The 10,411-nt window shown below is 39.5% G+C and overlaps 1 pseudogene; it reads left to right on the top strand.

The window, feature by feature from the left end:
* The first annotated feature begins 569 nt into the window (after window positions 1-569).
* On the top strand, window positions 570-1,070 carry LOC124968280 (PRKR-interacting protein 1-like; annotated as a pseudogene).
* The last annotated feature ends 9,341 nt before the right edge of the window (window positions 1,071-10,411 follow it).

Below are 10,411 nucleotides of genomic sequence, written 5' to 3'. Positions count from 1 at the left end.
TACTAATCTGTATATTCTCTGACCCTCCCATCCCAACCAGTAGCACTGTTCTTCCTGTCTTTTGCACTACTAGGTATGCGCCCCTCATAGAGCATCAAACACATGCATGCATGTACGTATCTATTTCCACTGCTATGTGGTGTATCCCATGAGGGTAAAGATGTGCTTCCTTCATTTTTATATACCCAGTGCTAAATTCATTTGACCTGTAGATATTTACTTCACCATATACCAGGTGCTATTCTATGCCCTGAATATGTCTTTGCCCTCATGGAATTACTAAGGTAATGAAAGGGACAGTTAATAACCTTAGAAAAGTATAGCATATTTAGAGAATAGTTGTGCTCATTCAGGGTGCAAAGATGATAGATTAGAATGGGAGTGGGGGGATGGAAAGAAGAGGGTCCACTTGAAACACATGCAAGAGGTAAAGTCAATAGGATTTATACATGGATTTCTTGGCAATAGGAGAGGTAAAAGAGAAATTAAGGATAACTTTCATATGATGGGTGCCTAATAAATTCTTGTGTGAATAAGCCCCTTGACAACTGAAAACTAGCTTTAAAAAGATGAGCCTAAAGAAAGAACCGCAGGCGCTCGTCATCCCCATGAATGCGGCGGAGGAGCAGAAGCTGAAGCTGGAGAGGCTCATGAAGAACCCGGACAAAGCAGTTCCGATTCCCGAAAAAATGAGTGAATGGGCACCTCGACCTCCCCCAGAATTTGTCCGAGATGTAATGGGTTCAGGTGCTGGGGCTGGCAGTGGAGAGTTCCATGTGTATAGGCATCTGCACCGCAGAGAGTACCAGTGACAAGACTACATGGATGCCATGGCTGAGAAGCAAAAATTGGATGCAGAGTTTCAGAAGAGACTGGAAAAGAATGAAATTGCTGCAGAGGAGCAGGCTGCAAAGCGTCGGAAAAAGCGCCAGAAATGAAAAGAGAAGGAATTACTGGCAAAGAAGATAAAACTTGAGCAGAAGAATGAAGAAGTACTGGAGTTTGAAAACAGGATCTTGTGCATGCTAGGCAAGTTTTCTACCACCGAGCTAATCTCCAGTGCCAGTTAAGCTATTTCTTAACATGAATAGAGTATCAGTGAACTACAGGACAACATCAGTCAGACATACATGCAATTGGAGTCCCCAAATGAGAGAGGAGGGCAATAAACATGGAAGAAATAACTATTTCAAGAAAAGGTATGGAAAGCACCTCTGAGCTGCCGAGTAGACAGCATGAGCAAAGCTCACCCTCCTGAGGTGAAAAAAGTTATGGACAAGAAGTTACCATTGAAATTAAAGGGTGGCAGACACGTCCAAGGAATATGGCTGGATTTGAGCCCTTTATGAATCTTGTGATGAATGTGTGGAGATGCCACTCATGGAGAATAGAACAATATTGGAACGGTGGTAATTCGAGGAAATAGTATCATCACGTTAGAAGCCCTGGAATGAGTATAAATAATGGCTGCTCAGCAAAGAAATCCGTGTCCACTCTCCAGAGGGCCTGTTTAGCTATGACATAAAAATCAGGTCATGTACATTTTCTTACTAAACATTTTGTTAAATAAACTTTTTAATAACAACAGCAAAAAAAGAAAATGTCAGGGCTGGGGTTGTGGCTCAGTGGTAGAGCACTTGCCTAGCATGTGTGAGGCACTGGGTTCGATCCCCAGCACTGCATATAAATCACTCAACAAAATAAACTAAAAACGTAGTTAAAAATGTACTGTGTTACAGTGTTGGTAACACGTGGAGCAGGGTGAGACTTTGGCTGAGAGCTGGGTAATGGAAGTCGACTATTGCAAAGTCCTTGTCCTGTGTCAGGGCACAGCAGCCCTTGAAGGCTGGCTATGGCGGGTTAAAAATGACATTGTAAATCCAAAACTGCCACTGATGTCACAGAATAAACAGTTACACCTCGTCATGCCACAAAGAGATAAGCAGAATAATGGAAACCATTCAGTTGATCCAGAGAAAGGCAGGAAGGCTGAGGATGGACACTCCATGACAGACAGCAGTTCTCCAGTCCAGGAAGTTCATGAGCGACCAGCGACTTAGAGGGGCTACGGTCCTCCATGTCCTTCACTCTGGGAAGGTCACTGTACCTCAGGTAGACCTTCAGGGGAAAAAATAGCCAAAGTGTACAAGAGCACGCCAGATGTCACCTTCTGGATTCAGATCGCATTCTGGTGTAGAAGACCAAACTGATTTTGGCATGACATATGCTCCCTTGGATTGTGGGAGCAAAAAGAAGACCCAACCATAGACTTGAGAAGAAAAAGACCCGAAGAAAACAGTGAGAGGAGCCCAAGATCCAAGTGAAGACAGTCGGGAAAAGTGCACGGTCCACCCGTGTCAGCTCCGGCACAAGCGGAAAGGTAGACATTCCGCGGTGGCTTTATCTGCAGCGGTCGCTTGGGTTTTTCATTGAAGAAAAACAAAGGTCTTTTGAGTGAAAATAAATAAATTTTAAAAATTGAGTTAAAAAAAAAAAGATGAGCCTATAGATTTGATTCGGTCTCTAACTGGCTAGTTTTGCCAGGAACATTTTCCTGGTACTAATTAGATAATATAGAATAGTAACACTGGCATTAGATTTGAGAACTTGACTAATTTGGTTCTACCTTGACTCTGTCTGACCTAAACCAGGTTACTTAACTTCTCTAAGCCTTGGTTTTATCATCTGTAAGATGGAGATAATATTAACATCTACAATCAGGTTTTTATATTTTTAATACTAAATTGAGGGGTTGGGAGTGTAGCCCAGTGATTGCAGAAATAAAGTTATATAATTTTTGCTGTGATATATTTTATGGTCGAGAAAAATTAATGAAGCTTTCAAAACTAGACGCTAGGGTTGTGGCTCAGTGGTAGAGCACTTGCTTAGCATGTGTGAGGTACTGGGTTCAATTCTCAGCACCGCATATAAATTAATGAATAAAATAAAGGTCTATCAATATCTAGAAAATATTTTTTTAAAACTATATAGTTTCCTTCAAAGAATACAAAATGAAAAACAAAATTAAATTGCCAGAAGACTCCCCAACAGATTGGAAATTCTATGATTTAATACCTTCAAGTATCTTTCTAAAGTGGTCCATTTTCAAATACCTCTTACTCTGGGAGAAAGCCCATTTGTGAACTTTCTCATTGATGCAATTAGTTCTCAGTTCTCCCAAGTCTTTCCTGGGGAAGGTCAGGCCAGGGGTTGGGATGGGCACAAAGAAAAAATGGCTGTGTCCCTGGGGTGCAGGGAGGAATAAATAAGATCTGTCATTAATTTCTTTGGATATTAGGAATTGGTGAAGATGAATACTTGAGCGTAAAATGAAAGAGAAGTGGAGTTTAGAGACGAATGAGAAAAAGGGGGAAAAAAATCAGAGCCTAATGAGGGGCAGCATATCGGAGACACATAGTTCTAAAAGTTGGGAAAGAAAGCTGCCAGGTGATGAGTATTTTAACACACTGAGCAGAAGGGCAAAGAAAGAGAATGCATATGAGAGGATAGCAATTAGATTGGAGCCTGGCAATCCTCAAAAATAGGCATCTGTAGGAATACTGTGAATACCTTTTCAAATTTAGCCCTTCAAAAATCCTAAATGCCACGTTCTGTTATTGCCTCCCATTTGTGTAGGGGAAGAAACTGAGACTTGTACAGGCCAATTAGCTTCCCCCACATCACAGAGCAAGTGATGTTAGCAGCAAAGCAGGAATTCAAATCCAGTTCTCCTTGATCAGAGCCCACCCTCTCTCCTACCCTGCTGTACATCTCTTCCAGCTCTGGATGGTGTAAGGAAAGCAGCAGGTTGAAACTAACTTGGGAAACGTGGACAGGGGAATGCAAAAGGTGTACTGGCAGCGTCTCATACTGCAATTCTTAAATAGAAATCTATTTGAATTTAACTGTTTGATTTTTTTAAAGTCTTGTCAAAATATGATCTTACCCCACAGTAACAAAACATAAGGATACTTAAAAAATTCTATACAAGGGTATTCATTTGCAAAAGTCAAACTTCAAGTATGAGTTTTTATACTCACTCAAAGCTTGTGAGAATGCTTAAGAGTTAATTTTTGCTTTATTAATGAAGCATTTTCTAAATGGGTTTGACATAATTAGAAAATATGTCCCTAAATTCCCAGCAAAAGAGTCATGAGTTCCTATAATTTTATATTCTGTGTTAACCATTTAAAACCAAAAATTTTCAACTAAAATAAATTTCATCTGTGAACATGCCCATATGGTATTACCGTAAAGGAAACTGGGCCTATCCTGCCATCTGCTGTGTCAAGATTAGGTTCAAAATCACCCACATCGACTGGCTTCGAGGAGTGCAAAATACACCCAGGAAAAGCGCTGTATCACTTTGCCTCGTGGAAAATGAGAGTAGAAGAAAAATACACGCTTGCAGCTGCATATTTCAACTTGTATTAGCAATGCGGGGAAGGGCTGTGTGTTGTTTTCAAATATGACCTATTTCAGGAACACAAAAAATAGAGACTAATATAACAAAACTTCTGTCCCCACCACCTTTATGAAAAAAGGACTCTTCCTAATGCCACTCACATGCCTTGAGTTTGTCTCCCTAGGCCGTTGTCACCATTCCCACTCCTACACCCAAGGAAATGAACCTCCTGAAGGTCATGTTTATCACTGGGAAAGGTTTTAGTAGATGAATATGCATATCTAGTAGGCAAATGTGTTTGCCTTTTATTTTTTGTACCTTGTTAAGATTGAGTGGTTAGGGACTGGGGTTGTAGCTCAGTGGTAGAGCACTTGCCTCAGACGTGTAAGGTACCGCATAAAAATAAATAAAGATATTGTGTCCATCTACAATAAAACAATACTTAAAAAAAAAGAAAAGAAAGATTGAGCAGTTAGCTGAGCATGGTGGTACACATCTGTAATCCTAGCAACTGGGGAGGATCACAAGTTCAAAAGTCAAAAGTCAGCCTCAGCAATTTAGCAAAGGCCCTAAGCAACTTCGTAAGACCTTGCCTCAAAATAAAAAATAAAAAGGGGTTGGGGATGTGGCTCAATGCTTAAGTGCCCCTTGGATTCATTCCCCAATACCAGTCCCAAAAAAAAAAAGGTTGACCAGTGAAGAAGTCTCCATCTGAGAAACTTCATCCTGGGGAGTTAGTGGAAAGAATTCTATTCTTATACTCTTACTCCCATAAGGCTTTCCCTAAATTTAAGAGTCAGACATGCTCAGTTAATCTCCCCTTGACTGCTGCTAAGTCTAGTATCAATTATGGTGCTCACTTGCTTTGGTATATCTAAGATAACATACAAATGATGAACTACTTTTGCGCCATTATAGGTTCAAGTGGAGAGAAGGCATTCTAGGTAGAGGGAGAGGTAGAGACACAGAAATCAGACAGAAGAAAAGTGTATTTGGGGAAGAGTAAGCAGAATGTCACGGTGAAGCATAAAAGGAAGTACAGGTTGGCACATTCTACCACAGGGACACTGACTACTAGGGGCTGGGTGGTTTACCATGCCATTAACAAAAGCAGGTAATAGGAGTTACGTTAGGGAAAAGATGATATTTTTGATATTACATCTGCTACTTTTGAGGTGATTCCACATAGCAATAAGAGAACTGAGCACCCACAACTGGAGAGTTTTAGTATGCTATAGTTTGGATCTTGAATGTTGCCCAGTAGCCCATATATTAAAATTTTGGACCCTAGCCTGTAGAGCTATTGGTAGGTGGTTGTACATTTAGAAAGTGGTCTCATTTAAGGAAGTTAGGTTATTGGGAGTGAGCCCCTGAAGGGGATATTGGGACCCCTTTGCTTTCTTCCTGGCTGCTATCATTGGAGCAACTTCCTTCACCATGACTTTCTGCTATGATATACTATGCCACCACAAGTCCAAAGAAACAAAGCCAAGCAACCATGAGCTAAAACCTCTGAAGGAGCCAAAGTAAACCTTTTCTCCTTATAAATTACTTGCCTTGGGTACTCTGTCATAGTGACAGAAAGCTAACTAACACATAGCAGTTAAGGAGAAAAGTAGAGGCTAGAGATTTCAGAGCTACCTGTACAAACCTTACAGAGATGAGAGTTCAGGAGAGGTAAGAAAGAGCTTGAGCTATTGGAAATAGGACCTATGGATAAAGCTGGGGCTACTGGTGCTAAAAAACTACACTGGAGAGTCAACACTGAGGTGCTGCAGCACACTGTTCTAGTAATGAGCAAGATATCCTCACTGAAGTCCTCCCCTGTACCTGATGACTCTTGCTGACCACAAGTTAAGCCTGTTTCTTTAGGTTTTACCTTGTAAGTGTCCTTCTGGAAATGAACCTGGATAGAAACAATCCCAGGGAGAAGCCATCTGCAATTCCATTCCTTATCTTCCCCAACACTCTTATGTGATAACAAACCAGTCCAAATGCCAATTAGGTGGGCTAGAAGGAAAACAATGCAACACCAAGGAGAAGCCTTCGGGTTAGGGTAAAAAAGGAGAACGCCATCTCTAACCATTAAAAAAAAAAAAAAAAAAAGATAATACATTTGTGTTGTTTTAAACCATTTAGTAGGAGAGAGAGAGAGAGAGAGAGAGAGAGAGAGAGAGAGAATACCCCAAAGGGGGATTCTAGCCAAGCAGAAAGAGAGAAGCACAATAAAAGGAGGCTCCCAGGAGGATGTGATATCTCAGCAAGGTCCCAGTGCACCAGTTATTCAGGTGAAGGGCACCATGAGGAAGAGCATCACCCCCAGCACCAAATAAAATCAGTGTGTTTAGGGGAGCGATGGTAAGAGGTGAATTTAAAAGGTCAGGATGGGGCTCATCAGCATGTTAAGTTCTTCAGACTTTATATCAAGGACAACAGGGTCATTAGATTATTGCCTTTCTTCTTCAGATAGACTATTTTTCAGGGCAGTTGAAGGTTCACAGCAAAATTGCGTGGAAAATTCAGAGATATCCCCTATATCCCCTGCAACCTCCAAGCCTCACATTTTATCAACATCTCCCAGCAGAGTGGTAACTTTGTTGTTTTTGATGAACCTACATTGATACATCAATATCACTCAGAGTCTATAGTTTACATTAGGGTTCACTTTTGGTATTGTATAATCCAAGGGTCTGAACAAATGTACGATGACATGTATTCACCATTATAGTAAAATACAAAATAGTTTCACTGCTCTAAAAGACCTTTGTGCTCTGCCTATGCAACTATCCCTCTGTCCTAACCCCATTGATCTTTTGTCTCCATACTTGCCTTTTCCAGAGTGTCATATTGTTAGAATCATATAGCATGTAGTCTTTACATATTGGTTTCTTAGTAATATATAAGATTTCTCCATATCTTTATCTTTTTGTTGCTTGAAGGTGCTCTTCTTTTTTTTTTTAAAGCTCTCCATAGTGGTCTGGATGTACCATAATTTATTTTTATCCCATTTACTAACTGAAGAATGTTTCAAGTTTTAGCAAATATGAATAAAACTGCTGTAAACATCCACATGCAGGTTGTAGTGTGGATGTTTTCAATGCCTTTGGGTACATACCAAGGAGCACAATGGCTTGGTTGTATGGTAAGAGTACGTTAAGCTTTGTAAGAAACGCTGAATGGTCTTCCAAAGTGTCTGTACCATTTTGCATTCCAACAACAATAAATGACAGTTCCTATTGCTCTACATCCTCATCAGCATTTGGCATCATAAGAATTCTGGGTTTTGGCCATTCTTATGGGTGTACAGTGAAACCTTATTGTTGTCATAATTTGCATTCCCTTGATGACATGTAATATAGAGCATCTTGGCCTATGCTTATTGCCATCAATATATCTTCTTCAGTGATGAGGAATATGTTAAAGTCTTTGGCCCATTTTTAAAAATCAGATGGTTTGTGTGATCATTGTTGAGTTTTAAGATCAATTCTTTCAGGCTGGGGTTGTGGCTCAGTGGTAGAGAGCTTGCTTAGCACGTGTGAGACACTGGGTTCGATCCTCAGCACCACATAAAAATAAATAAGTATTGTGTCCATCTACGACTAAAAATAAATTTAAATAAAACATCAATTCTTTCTTTTATGGATCATGCAACTGGAAAGTTATCACCAAACCCAGAGTTGTCTAGATGTTCTCCTGTTTTCTTCTAGGGGTTTTATGTAGGTATTTTACATTTAGGTCTATGATCCTTTTTGAGTTAATTTTTGTAAAGAGTTTAAGTTCTTTTTTTTTTTTTTAAGAGTTTAAGTTCTATGTCTAGATTCGTATTTCTGCAAGTGGCTATCCGGTTGTTACAGCACCATTTGCTGAAAGGAACGTCATTTCTCCATTATTTTCTTTGCTCCTTTGCCAAACATCAGTTGCTTATATTTATATAGGCCTATCTCTGGGCTTTCTATTCCATTAATTTGTTTGTTTATCCTTTGGCCAATATCACACTATGTATTATAGGTTTATAGTAATCTTTTAAATCAGACACTGTCAGACCTTTAAATTTGTTTTCCATTATTGTGCTGGCTGTTCTAGGTCTTCTATCTTTCCATTTAAACTTTAGAATCAATTTCTTGATATCCACAAAATAGCTTACTAGAATTTTGATTGGGATCACATTGAATCTATACATCAAGTTGGAAGAATTGAAATTGTGACAATAGTTGAGTCTTCCTATCCATGATCAGTGGAAATATCTTTCCACTTTAGTTCTTTTATTTCTTTTATCATATTTATATAGGCCTATCTCTGGGCTTTCTATTCCATTAATTTGTTTGTTTATCCTTTGGCCAATATCACACTATGTATTTCCTCATATACATACTTGTAGATATTTAGTTAGATTTATACCCAAGTCTTCCATTTGTTGGGATACTAATGTAAATTGTATTGTTTTAAATTTCAGGTTCTACTTGTTCATTGATGGCTGTAATGATTAATTTGAATTGTCAGCTTGATTGGATTAAGAGATGCCGATGATTAAGAGGCCTCTGCTGTGTTAATGAGGGTCTACAAATGATTGGGATGTGGGGTAGTGAACTGAAGTGGAGACCACCCCTAAGCATGGGCAGCAACCACTCAATAGCATGGCTTGGATGGAATTAAAGTTGGAAGTTGGAAGAACAAGGAAGCTGATGCAGATGCAAACTCCACTCTTCTTGAATGGGTTCTTGATTGCTGCTTTGACAGTCTGAGGATATCAGACTCTTGCTTCTTCACTCTTCCAAAGTGGACTCTGCCAGTGATTCTCCAGGTAGTTTCCAGAAGCCTTGGACTAGGGTAGCACTGTTGATCCTTCTTGTTCTGGGGCTTCCACCTCTTGGACTGCACAGCTACTGGTTCTTCCAGCTCTCTAGCCTGCAGATGGACATTGTGGACTATCCAGCTTCTGATCGTGTAAGCCAATCTAATAAACCTCCTTTTTATAATCATACTTTCTGTTGATTCTGTTCCTCTAGAGAACCCTAATACAACGGCATATAGTGATTGATGTTTGTGTATTAACTTTGCATTCCGCAAGACTGCTAGAATCACTTATTTAGCATCAGAAGTTTGGGGGTTTTTATTGATTCTTTGAGATTTTCTATGTAGACAATTAAGACATCTGTGAACAAAGTTTGGTTTCTTCCTTTCCAGTCTGTACACCTTTTATTTTCTTGTCTTAGCCAGGACTATGGTTTAATTCCAGAATTAGCTCAGATTTCCAGTATGATGTTGAAAAGCAGTGATGAGAGGGAATGCTTTTGCCTTGTTCTTGATCTTGATCTTTGGAACAAGGTAAAGACATCCCAACCCCTCTTATCACTGCTGTGGGTATTCTGTAGTCTAATGTAGGCTGTAGGTATTTTGTAGAAAGAGTTTATCAAATTGAGGAAGTTCACTTCTATTGGGAGGTTCAAGCAGCAGAGTGACTTAAACAAATTCATACTTAAAAAGCATTTTGTCCACAGAGTAGACAGAGGCTGTTGGAATACTCCTGGGGAGAGAAAAGAGTGAACCTAACTAGGGCGGCGGCAGTGGGTATGGAGAGAGATTGAGGATAATTTAAATCATGCACTTATGAACTGAAAAGGACCTTAGCTCAAGTAATCTTTCTTTTATATGAAGAACTTGAAGTCAGAGAAGGTTAATTGACTTACTCCCATAATGATTTTCTTTCTCTTCTTCCCCTGCTTTTTCTATATTTTAAGACATTTTTCAAAATTGCCCAATTAAGACTTCTGTCCCTTCACACTTGAACAATTAATGTAATTTAATTTTACTTTTATGAAATGTATCTGTCCTTTGGTTTATATCATCTGATCCTGGAGAAAGAGAAGAATGGTAATTAACTTTCTCTGGGAAGTCACACTAACAAATGAACCGTAAACACTGCTTGACAGTAACGGTGTGTCAGGAGAAAGAGGGAACTTCACAAATAAGAATGTGGGAAGGCCTTCCCAGTCATGTAGTTCAGAA

The sequence above is a fragment of the Sciurus carolinensis genome, chromosome 17 (genome assembly GCF_902686445.1).
Source record: "Sciurus carolinensis chromosome 17, mSciCar1.2, whole genome shotgun sequence".
Taxonomy (NCBI): Eukaryota; Metazoa; Chordata; class Mammalia; order Rodentia; family Sciuridae; genus Sciurus; species Sciurus carolinensis.
The sequence above is the reverse complement of the archived record's forward strand: the minus strand, read 5'-3'. Positions and strand labels throughout refer to the sequence as shown.